Source organism: Mirounga angustirostris, unplaced genomic scaffold (genome assembly GCF_029215605.1).
Source record: "Mirounga angustirostris isolate CCGP_5_RB_7025 unplaced genomic scaffold, mMirAng1.0.hap1 SCAF_2, whole genome shotgun sequence".
Classification (NCBI taxonomy): domain Eukaryota; kingdom Metazoa; phylum Chordata; class Mammalia; order Carnivora; family Phocidae; genus Mirounga; species Mirounga angustirostris.
Genome location: NW_026991710.1, coordinates 112,107,348 through 112,120,245, shown reverse-complemented (window position 1 = coordinate 112,120,245; position 12,898 = coordinate 112,107,348). Strand labels below are relative to the sequence as shown.

Here is a 12,898-nt window from a genome sequence, read left to right as displayed (position 1 = left end):
TATTCTTTTGTTTTAGAATGGAATGATCTGTATATATCCATGAAGTCCATCTGGTCCAATGTGTCATTCAAACCTCTTGTTTCTTTGTTGATCTTCTGCTTAGATGGTCTGTCCATTGCTGTGAGTGGACCATTGAGGTCTCCTACTATTAATGTATTATTATCAATATGTTTCTTTATTTTGGTTATTAATTGGTTTATATAATTGGATGCTCCCATGTTGGGGGCATAGATATTTATAACTGTTAGATCTTGTTGTATAGACCCTTTAAGTATGATATAGTGTCCCTCTACATATCTTACTATGGTCTTTGGTTTATTTATTTAAAAAAAAAAAATTTAAAGATTTTTTATTTATTTGAGAGAGAGAGAATGAGAGAGAGAGCACATGAGAGGGGGGAGAGTCAGAGGGAGAAGCAGACTCCCTGCTGAGCAGGGAGCCCGATGCGGGACTTGATCCAGGGACTCCACGATCATGACCTGAGCCGAAGGCAGTCACCTAAACAACTGAGCCACCCAGGCGCCCTATTTTTAAATTTTTTTTAATAAAGATTTTATTTATTTATTTGACAGAGAGAGACACAGCGAGAGAGGGAACACAAGCAGGGGAAGTGGGAGAGGGAGAAACAAGCTTCCCACTGAGCAGGGAGCCCAATGCAAGGCTTGATCCTGGGACCCTGGGATCATGACCTGAGCTGAAGGCAGATGCTTAATGACTGAGCCACACTGGTGCCCCTGGTCTTTGGTTTAAAATCTAATTTGTCTGATATGAGGATTGCTACCCCAGCTTTCTTAAGAGGTCCATTAGTGTGGTAAATGGTTCTCCATCCCCTCACTTTCAATCTGGAGTTGCCTTTAAGTTCAAACTGAGTCTCTTATAGACATCATATGGATGGGTCCTGCTTTTTTATCCAATCTGAAACCTTGTGTCTTTTCATGGGAGCATTCAGCCCATTTACATTCAGAGTAACTATTGAAAGATATGAATTTAGTGCCATTGTGTTTCCTGTAAAGTCCCTATTTCAGTAGATTCTCTCTGTTTCTTTTTGGTTTATGTGACTCTCAGGGTTTCTCTTTGCTTATAGAATCCCCCTTAATATTTCTTGCAGGACTGGCTTGGTGGTCACATATTCTTTCAGTTTCTGCCTGTCCTGAAAGCTCTTTATCTCTCCATCCATTCTGAATGACAGCCTTGCTGGATAAAGTATTCTTGGCTGAATGTTCTTTTCATTTAGTACCCTGAATATGTCTTGCCAGCCCTTTCTGACTTGCCAGGTTTGTGGACAGGTCTTATGTTATTCTGATGTTCCTCCCTCCATATGTAAGGAATCTTTCTCCCTGGCTATTCTCAGGATAGTTTCTTTGGCTGTAAAATTTGCAAGCTTCACTATTATATGTCAGGGTGTTATCTATTTTTATTGATTTTGGGAGGGGTCCTCTCTGCCTCTTGGACTCAAATGTTTCTTTCCTTCCTCCGATTAGGGAAGTTCTCAGCTATGATTTGCTCAAATATATCTTCTATTCCTCTCTCTCTCTCCCCCCTCTAAGGGATCCCAATAATTCTGACACTGGAACATTTCATGGCATCATTAATCTCTCTGATCCTTTTTTCACGTGTAGTAGCAGCATATCTCTGTTTTCCTCAACTTCCTTCCTTTCCATAAGCTTATCTTCTAGATCACTGATTCTTTCTTCTGTCTCATTTACCCTGGCTGATAGAATATTCAGTATAGACCTCATCTCATTCATAGCATTTTTTATTTCAGCCTGATTAGATCTCAGTTCTACTTAGAGATTCTATATTGTCACTAATGCTTTTTTCAAGGCTAGATATTGACTTTAAGATTGCTATCTTGGATTCTATCTCTGACATCTTGATTATATCCATAGTTCTGTGGCAAAGGACATTATCTCTGTTTCTTTTCTTTGTTGAGAATTCCTCCTCCTAGTCATTCTGTCAAGGGATGGTTAAGTAAATGAGCAGAGTCTAAAATATCAACCACGACCCAAACAAGATGTACCCTAACACATTCTGGAGTGGTCAGAAGCCACCACCAAAAAACAAAGCCAAAATGAAACACAATAATAAAATTAAAAAAAAAAAATTAAAAAGTGGGGGGAGGAGAAGGGGGACTATAATCTCTCAGTGTGGACAAAGCAGGGGGTTCCAGTTGTTCCTGGGTGTATTTTAGTCTGTGTGTTAAAGGATAGTACATCCCAAAATTACAAGGAAAGTAAAATTTATATATATATAAGTTAAGACAAAAGGTAAAATTAAATAGAGTGAAAAAAGGAATAAAATAAAGCATATATCTATAAAAAATATAGATGTGGAAAAATCAAGTTAAAAATCGACTATGAAATATAAGTTGATATAATAAACATATAGTTGAAATAAGGAAAAGGTAAAAAGAAAAAAAAAAAAAACAGAGAAAAAGCATAAGAAAAAAGAAAGAAGAGAGAATTTTATCTGAAAAATAAACAAGTCATGAGGTCACACCTGGAGCTCAATATACTATTTTCCTGTGGCATTAGGATTTTACAGTCTTATGGGATCCATAGGATTATTGTCCACCTGTTCTTCCAGCCCATCTTCTGGGAGCAGGGCCTGCTGTGCTGTTTCTTAGGTAACCTTGTCTGGGTGGAGTTGCCCCGCCCCCTGTCAGGGGGATGGGCTCAGTGGAAACTGGCCCTCTGTGTGCTTTTGTTCCCTGGAAGCTTTCTTTGCCTCTTCCAAGGCTCAGAGCAAAAATGTCTGCACCCAAATCTCTGGCCCAGAGCAGAAAAATCACAGTCAGCTCTCTTTAATAAATCTTCCAGGACAAACAGTCTCCACTTCTGTATGCACCATGGAAAACTGCAGCTTCCTGCAGTGCACGCCCACAGCACCTCTCTCAGAGGTAGTTCCAGAGGCCCAGGAGTGCCACTGCCTTTGTGATTCTTAAACTGTGAGCAGCTTTGGGCTTGTGCACACACCCGAAGCTCCTGGACCATGTCTGGGTGCCACTCTAATGTCCTTTCTGGGCCACTACTGCCCTGCGAGTTTTTGCCAAGTCTCGGGTGCAGGTTCCAGATTTTTTCAGGCTGCTCAGGAAAAGTGTGATTGTTAACTGGCCCAGCTCACTTTTTATGGCAATCTGAGCTGAAAGTCCCTTCCTGGGATCACTGACCATAACCTGCTTCCTGGATCCACTGCTTGGGCACTCTACTATTTCAGGCATCCCCTTTTGCTCTGTGGTTCCTCGTATCCCGAGACTACAATGCCCTACCTAGAATTCTGCCTTTTCATTTCCAGAGCCACTTTCAGAGAGGGATGTCTCTCACTAGAGCAGATTTCTAAGGGTTCCAATTTTGTGTTCTGGTGTTATATCACTTTCCAGGAGCCAGCTTATGGAGGCTCCTTCCCCCTTCTGTTTATCTTCTTATATCTCCCATCAGATTCACAACTCCATATGTCCTACCTTGCAAAAAGCAGTCGTTTTTCTGCTTGTAGAGATCCAGATATATATTCTTACATCTCAGGCTGATTTCGTGGATGTTCAAGATGGTTTGATAGATATCCAGCTAAATTCAGGGGACCAGTTGAAACAGAGTCCCTTACTCCTCTGCCATCTTTCCGCCCCTCCACCCCCTCACTTTAAATCTGGAGGTGTCTTTGGGTCTAATATGAGTCTCTTGCTGACAGCATATTGAAGGGTTTTGCTTTTTTTTTTTTTAAAGATTTTATTTATTTATTTGAGAGAGAGAATGAGAGACAGAGAGCACGAGAGGGAAGAGGGTCAGAGGGAGAAGCAGACCCCCCGCTGAGCAGGGAGCCCGATGCAGGACTCGATCCTGGGACTCCAGGATCATGACCTGAGATGAAGGCAGTCGCTTAAACAACTGAGCCACCCAGGCGCCCCAGGTTTTGCTTTTTATCCAATCTGCTAACCTGTGTCTTTTGATTGGGGTATTTAACTCACTTACATTAGAGTAACTATTGAAAGATATGAATTTAGTGACATTGTATTGCCTGTAAAGTGACTGTTACTATATGTTGTTTCTGTTACTTTCTGGTCTATGTTACTTTTGGGCTCTCTCTTTGCTTAGAGGACCCCTTTTAATATTTCTTGTAGGGCTGGTTTGGTGATCACAAATTCTTTTAGTTTCTGTTTGTCCTGGAAGTTTTTTTCACTCCTTCTATTTTGAATGACATCCTAGCTGGGTAAAGTATTCTTGGCTGCATATTTTTTTCATTTAGCACCCTGAATATATCATGCCAGTCCTTCCTGGCCTGCCAGGTCTCCATGGGTAGGTCTGCTGCCAATCTAATGTTTCTCCTCTTGTAGGTCACAGACCTTTTGTCCCAAGCTGCTTTCAGGATTTTCTCTTTGTCAGAGAGATTTGTAAGTTTCACTTTTTATATGTTTGGGTTTTGACCTATTTTTATTGATTTTGAGGGGGGTTCCCTGTGCCTCTTGGATTTTGATGCTTGTTTCCTTCTCTAGATTAGATAAATTCTTCTCTATAATTTGCTCCAATATACCCTCTGCCCCCTCTCTCTTTCCTCTTCTTCTGGGATCCCAATTATTCAAATATTGTTTCACTTTATGGTATCACTTATCTCTCGAATTCTCCCTCCATGAACCAGTAGTTGTTTATCTCTTTTTCTTAGCTTCTTTATTTTCCATTGTTTGGTCTTCTATATCACCAATTCTCTTTTCTGCCTCATTTATCCTAGCAGTAAGAGCCTCCATTTTTTATTGCATCTCATTAATAGTCTTTTTTATTTCAACTTGATTAGATTTTAGTTCTTTTATTTCTCCAGAAAGGGTTTCTCTAGTGTCTTCTCTGCTTTTTTCAAGCCCAGCTAGTATCTTTACAATTGTTATTCTGAACTCTAGTTCCAACATCTAACTAATGTCCATATTGATTAGGTCCCTGGCAGTCAGTACTGCCTCTTGTTGTCTTTTTTTGAGGTGAGTTTTTCCATCTTGTCATTTTGTCCAGAGAAAAAAAGATGAATGAACAAACAAAATACTCAAATGGCAATAACGATCCCAGAGAAATATACACTAAACAAATCAGAAGAGACTCGAAACCAGGAAAGAAAAAAAAAATAAGTAAAAAGAGAGAGAGAGAATATAATCAGACAGGTGAGCAGAATAGAGCAATACACTGGATTCTGTGTACATTTAATAGGTCTGTTTTTTAGAAAACTAGATCCTAAAATTGTAAAGAAAATAAAACTTATATATGTATAAAAATAAATTTAAATACAATGAAAGGATAAGATGTAATTGTAAAAATGAAAATTAAAAGACAAGAAAAAACAAAAGAGAAAGAAAAAACCCACAACAACAACAACAACAACAAAAGGAAAGGATATAAACAGACAAGTGAACAGAACAGAGCAATACACTATCTCCTGAGTTTATTTTGTCAATTTGTTACAGGAAATGACTCTCAAAATTGTAAAGAAAGAAAAACTTAGGGGCGCCTGGGTGGCTCAGTCACTAAGTGTCTGCCTTTGGCTCAGGTCATGGTCCCAGGATCCTGGGATTGAGCCCTGCATTGCGTTCCTTGCTCCACAAGAAGCCAGCTTCTCCCTCTCCCACTCCCCTTGCTTGTGTTCCCTCTCTTGCTGTGTCTCTCTGTCAAATAAATAAATAAAAATCTTTATTAAAAACAAAATAAAGAAAAACATATATACAAAAATAAAATTAAATACATAGAAAGTGTAGAATGTAACTGTAAAGACGAAAATTAAAAAAGACTTTAAAAAACAAAACAAAAAAAAATGAAGAAAAAAAGAATATAATCAAACAGGTGACCAGAACAGAGCCATATACTAGATTTTGGGTGTATTTTGGTCTGTTAGAAGAAACTGCATTGAAATTTACTATTAAAGTGCATGTGTTCTGGGGCGCCTGCTGGCTCAGTCGGTTAAGCATCTGCCTTTAGCTCAGGTCATGATCCCAGGGGCCTGGGATCAACCCCCACATCAGGCTTCCTGCTCAGCAGAGAGTCTGCTTCTCTGTCTTCCTCTACCCCACCCCCCATTTGTACTCTCTCAAATAAATAAATAAAATATTAAAAAAAAATAAAGTGCAAGTGGTCTAACAATTCTACATGTGTTGACAGAGTAGACAATTATTATCAAGATATAAAGAGCTTTATATTATAAGTTTCCATTTCAAAATAAGATGATCAGGTCTCTGGGAGCAGGACAGGACATTGGGGCAGACAGCACAGAGAAGATTTCATGGGAAACTTTGTGCACACAGACCTTGCACCTTAATAGTCACCCTTGGTGACTGCAGCACCCTTTGTTTCTTTCCCTCTATCATGAGATCTGGCAGCCAGAAATGAACCATATCTATTCTCAAGATATATGCCAGAGAGATCTTTCACCCTCATGGGAATCTGACTATTTAAGTTGATCTCTGTACCTCAAAAGTGACTCAGCTGGTGTTTAAGAGGCCTGAGAGCTCCTAGACAATGATAAAACATGCTATATGGTGAATGGTGTCTCAAAGGCTGTGAGCACATCTATAAAACTATTGCATCTACTCTGATTAGCAGGAACCTAAATAGGAGAAGAATGAGAAACTAATGATAATGACAGATAGAATGGAAAATAAGTCTAAATGTGATTCTCACTCCTTCCCGGGAATTTCTCTGGCTGTCTGCAAGGCTGGAGCCATTGAGAATGAGGTGCCCCTCTACCTCTACATTGCTGTCTTGGGTGACAACTTTAAAGTCATAATATGATCAACAGTGTTGGCAATGAACTGGCCATACAGGAGTTTACAATCCTCTCATTTGGTGCATCAAACCTCAAGAAAGCCATGTGCATCAGAGCAGAGGTTCACCACAATCTGAAGAATATCGTCAAGAAGAAATATGGTAAAGATGCCACCAATGTGGAGCATGGATGCATGTTTACTATTAACATCCTAGAAAATAAAAAAGCAGCTGCTGAAGAATGAGATCAAGATAACCACTTACACCCATAAGGTTGTCATTGGCATGGACATTGCTGCCTTGGTGTTCTCCTGGGCAGGGAAAGTGTGATCTGAACTTCAGGTTGTCTGATGACTCCAGTAGGTACATCACAGCTGACAAGCTGACCAATCTGTTCAAATTCTTCATCAAGGACTAACCAGTGATGTCTATAGAACATCGCTTTAAAAAGGTGACTTGGAAGCTCAAAAAAAATTCACAGCCAGGACAGGAATCTAGGTGATAGAGAATGGTCTCAACAGTTACCAACTGTTTGAGTTTGAGTTACTAACTGTTTCAGTTACCAACTCAATACAGATTTCCAAGATTTCATAAGTGAGAAAGTTTGCAACTACCTCCTGCTTAAAGTAAACCAAATTGGCTCTGAGCCCAAGTCTTTTCAGGCATGCAAGTTGATCCAGTCCAATGCATGGGACTTCATGGTGTTTTATCTCTCTAGGGAGACTGAAGACACATTCATTGCTGGCCTGGTGGTGGGGTTCTGCTCCAGGCAGATTAAAACTGGTACACTTTGCCGATCTGAGCACTTGGCCAAGTACAAGCCAGCACCTCAGAAATAAAGAGGAACTGGTCAGCAAGGCTAAGTTTACTGGCAGGAACTTCAGAAACCCTATGTGAACATTAGAGCTCCTGAGTCCTTCCGTCACTATTGGAATGATTAGACCTTTGCTCCTGATGTTCCAACGGACAGCTCAAGGTCCCAACTGATAATTGCAAGGCCCTTAGTAGTTAACTCCCCTCTTTCATCCATGTGATGTTCTCTCACTGATTCTTTAAAAGTGCTATAGGCCAATTTGACCATCTGGAACCCTCTTGGAAACTCTAACTCTGTAATCACGTGATTGGCTCAACACTCTTTTTCTCACCTTGCTTCTCATCAAGTGTCTGGAGCCATGTGTATCCACAGTGTAATCTCAGAGGTGTCTACGGGCAAGATCCCCAATCATTTTGTGTACAAAAAAAAAAAGAAAAGGCCTCAGTGACCAATTAAAAAAAAGAAGAAATTCAATTAGGTTATGAAAAAACATATTTAATTAGTACAAATTAATTTCAGAGAGAAATTTCAAGTAAAACAATTTTTACTCAGTACTAAAAAAATCTAACCATGTTTTGAGACATAATGATTTGCATGTGCAACTGTGACATCTTAATTTTTTAAATTTTTTATTGTGAGTTGTAATATAGATGAAACTATATAGACCACAACCATACAGCTTCATGATTTTCACACAAATTCCTGTGTAATCACAAACAGGTCAAGAATAGGTCTTTACCAACATTCTAAAAGTCCCTTAATGTTCCTTCCAATCACAGTCTCCTCTCTTTCTCCAAAATAAACACTATCCTGAATTCTAACGCAATACTGTAGTCGTGGCTGCTTTGTACTTTATCTAAATAGAATTATATAGTATCCATTCATTTGGATCTAACTTTAATTACTTGACATGCTATTTGTATGATCCATCCTCATTTCTGAGTTGTTTCTTTTAGTTCATGTGTTTTCATAGCTATATAATGTCTCATGTAGTAATATATCAAAATTTATAAATCCCCTCATCTATTCATGAACACTTGGGTTATTTGGAATTTTGGCTATTAAGAATATTATAAAACATCAAAAACATCAACATAAAACATCAAAAAACACTCTTGAATATGAAATCCTCATACATGTGCATGTATTCCTGTTGTTATAGGATTTAATTAACTAATCAAATCCTATTGCTAACTCTAACACAAATCATAAGATTCTAGGAATGCAAAAGTGGGGAGATTCTATACATTGAGTTGAAATTCGGAAGATCTATGCACCAGGAATCAAAGTGAACAGAAAAAAACATGGCCATTAAAGGGACTGTAGCATAGCTTTGAAACATCTCCCATCCCTGAAATAAGCTTCATTGTGTTAACTGACCAAAATTATCTATCAAATATTATCAGTACAAGCATAATTGACAAAACAACTCAGGTCAAAGTCCTACAGATAGGCCTACATAAGTGAGCAAAGGTATCACCTGTTTAGTAATTGTCACTTTGCCAAAATACCAAATAATAAAACCAAAACCAAATAAAAAACAGAAAACAATAAAAATCCTATATCCTATCCTTAGTCATCCTATTGCTTACATTTCATCCTAATGAAAAGAAAAGCCATAATAACTGGCTTGGTAAATAGGCCTGGGCCTGACAACACAGGCTCCCTCTCACTGAGTCTGTAATATTGCCACTGAATGCTGAATGCTCAACCAATCCCCAGTAGAGACTAAGGTGAGCCTTAGGTATGGCGCCATCCTTGGAGGAGTTCAGCTAGCCAATGTGATAGATTGTGATAGATTGATTACATTGGATCCTTCCTACCCTTGAAGAGTAAATAATTCATCTATTTTGGATTGTTATATGTCCTAGGTGATGAAGACCTACCTTAAAGCTGCCTCAGTTTGGCTATTTAGACAGGTTTCTTCCAGACTATAGGCCCCTGACCTACCTTTTTTTTTTTTTTTTATAACATTTGCTTTCAATTGTAAATTTTGTTTTGTCCCTTTGAAATGTGTGTAAATTTTCTCCCAAACTCTTGCCAGTTTTTTGACTCAGGAAATGTCTGTCTCAAGGACTTAGAAGAATCTCTTTGAAATGTAAACATCAAAGAAGATAACACTCCTATTACCTAGTCTCCAAAGGAGGGTAGGAACCTAAATTCAATTGCAACAATCAGCAAATGTAGATAGCCTGATCCCAGAGAAAAACTTTTGCAAACTCGGGAATAATTCAATGTGCTGGACATATACCACTGATAACCCCAATCCCAAGGTCCTCTAATACATTTCCACTAGCTCATCCCAATCCTTAAAAACTCTCCTTTTGTTTTAGTGGACTTGAATTCAGTCCCCTTCCCTATTGCAATAATTTCAAATGAGGTCTTCCTTACTTGTTTAACATTGTCTGGTGCAATTTTTGCTTTGACATGGGTGTGGCTATGTGTTGTTTTCCTTCTCTGTCTGTGGTGTCTTGGCCAGAAAATTTACTCAAGGACAAGTTTACTGATTTATTATAATGGGATTATGAACAGTGCCTTGGGAAAGCAATCCACAATATGGCAAAGGTGGTAAGACAATGAACACAAAGTCCATGGATTCCTTTGAACTTAATACCTATAATATTCCCAGTATATAGAATACCTTTTTCTGAGTGCCCTTTCACCATTGTTCCCAGTGACACAATTGAGTATTTTTTTTTTTGCCTCATTTAGCAGCTTTTGGCCTTATTGACTAGAAGTCCTAGTTTGGAGAGAAGGGAATGCTTTTACCCAAGAACATGTGAAGGATTTCATGAAACTTAAAATTATTGACTTAACTTAGTTATTTTGAGCTCCTTATGCCAATAAAACAACAATCAAAAAGAAAGTTAACTATACTGGCAGAGATAACTGACCACAATTACAAGGAGGTTGTGTTGCTGCTGTGTAATGCAGGTAGGGAGAGATATATCTGGAGCTAAGGAGATTCCTTAGGGGACCTCTTAATGCTTTCATTGAATCATAATCTTAAATGGCAATCACAGGAAACACAATCTGATGAAGACATGATAACCAAAGGAACCCTCAGGCATGAAAGTATGATTTATCAGATGCACCAGTACTCTTGGCTAGCTGAAGTGCTGACTCAGGTTGAGGGAAACCTAACATGAGCAGTAGAAGAAGAATATAAAGAATATCAGCTGTGGCCAGCCTCAGAACCAACTGCAGCAATTGGTTACATCTTCTTGTAATGTGTTGTTGTTGTTGTTTTGAATTGCAACCAACCTTTAAGGAACAGTAAAATTAAGAGAGCTGAGCATTTAATAACGTAAGGTGAAGACAGTGGTTTTTATTGCTATGCCCTGCCCAATACACAAGTAGTTCAGTATATTATGGTTAGTTTCCAGTGCCAATCTCTGCATCCTTGTGCCTTAGGACTTTTTCTGGAAGCACAAAAGTTGTACTCTGTGAACTTTTAGTGCTGGAAATGTTCAGGGGCTTCACAACACTCTGGGATGGATAAATGGATAAATATACAGTTCCCTTGCATCTCAAGTGAGATAATTTTTGAGGTGTGATTTTATACCACTTTCTAGAGTTTTCTCTGTGGATTGAATTGCATTTGCTGACCACAGTAGCTAACCAAAACATACCCTTATGACTACCTTCTCTTCCTTGTAGTTTTCTCACATTTCAAACATGACACTTGTGCTTCAAAATAATTATTTCCACTCAAATTTTTATCTCAATATCTGCTTCTAGAAAACAAACAAAAAACAACAATAACACACACACACACACACACACACATATGATATGATCTCTGACCACTGAATGCCAAAAGGAAGGGGTAATTTTTAAATCCCCATGATATTTACAATGCTGGGTATTTGTATAAGATCCTCAGAGAATGGTATTTCTAGATCAAATTGAATTTCCTTGCCTCTTTTAATTCATGAATATAGATACAATAAATGTGTTTTTATATAAATCTGTACAAACATAATTTTCTATATAATAAGCAAACTTTCACAATAAGATAAACTTTATCTTGATACTTGATTGACCTTAGTTCCAGATAAATTTCTCAAATTTCATTTCTAAAAATACTAGCAAAATAGTTTAGTCCTTGGTATTGTGTAGGATCAGAAGTATATCCTGGGAATAAGTTAAAAGAAATTTAAATAAACACCATGCAACATTTGTTGCCTTTACTTTAAATTCAAACTAAGAATCATTCTCATGTAAGAATATTTACTACTTATTATTTCACTTATTTTTAAAAATGGAACTGAAAAGTTTTACATTGGATCAGCACATGATTAACAATATGGAATTATGTACACCAATAATGAAGCAGCAGAAGGAGAAATTAAGAAAACAATCCTATTTACAATTGCACCAAAAAATAATAAGGTACCTAGGAATAGACCTAACCAACGAGGTGAAAGAGCTGTACTCTGAAAACTATAAAACAGTGAAGAAAGAAATTAACGACAACACAAAGAAATGGAAAGATATTCCATGCTCATGGATTGGAAGAACAAATATTGTTAAAATATCTATACTACCCAAAGCAAACTACACAGTCAATACAATCCCTAGCAAAATACCAACAGCATTTTTCATAGAACTAGAACAAAGAGTCCTGAAATCTGTATGGAACCACGTAAGTCCCCAAATAGCCAAACCAATATTCAAAAAGAAGAGAAAAGCTAGAGGCATCACAATTCCAGTCTTCAGGTTACATTACAAAGCTGTAATAATCCAAACAGTAGAGTACTGGCACAAAAATAGACACATAGATCAATAGAATGGAATAGAAAACCCAGAAATAAACCCACAGCTGTAAGGTTGACTAATTTTTGACAAAGTAGGAAATAATACCCAATGGGAAAAAGAAAGTGTCTCCAACAAATAGTGTTGGGAAAACTGGTTGCAACACACACAAAAAATGAAACTAGACCACTTTCTTATACCATACATAAAAATAAATTCAAAATGGATTAAAGACCTAAATGTGAGACATGAAACCATAAAAATCTGAGAAGTGAGCAGAGACACTAACTTCTCTGATGTTGGAGTTAGAAACTTTTTTCTAGATAGGTCCCCTGAGGCAAGGGAAACAAAAGTAAAAATAAATTACTGGGACCCATCAAAATAAAAAGCTTCTGCACAGCAAAAGAAACAATCAAAAAAACTAAGAGGCAGCCTACAGAATGGGAGAAGATATTTGCAAATGACATATCATATATATTTGATGAAGGGTTAGTACCCAAAATATATAAAGAACTTATAAAACTCAACACCCAAAAAATGAATAATCCAGTTAAAAATGGGCAGAAGACATGAACAGACATTGCTCCAAAAAAGACATGCA

At 37.8% G+C, this 12,898-nt stretch overlaps 1 pseudogene; it reads left to right on the top strand.

The window, feature by feature from the left end:
* Positions 1-6,359: 6,359 nt before the first annotated feature.
* Positions 6,360-8,072, top strand: LOC123847536 (alpha-enolase-like; annotated as a pseudogene).
* The last annotated feature ends 4,826 nt before the right edge of the window (positions 8,073-12,898 follow it).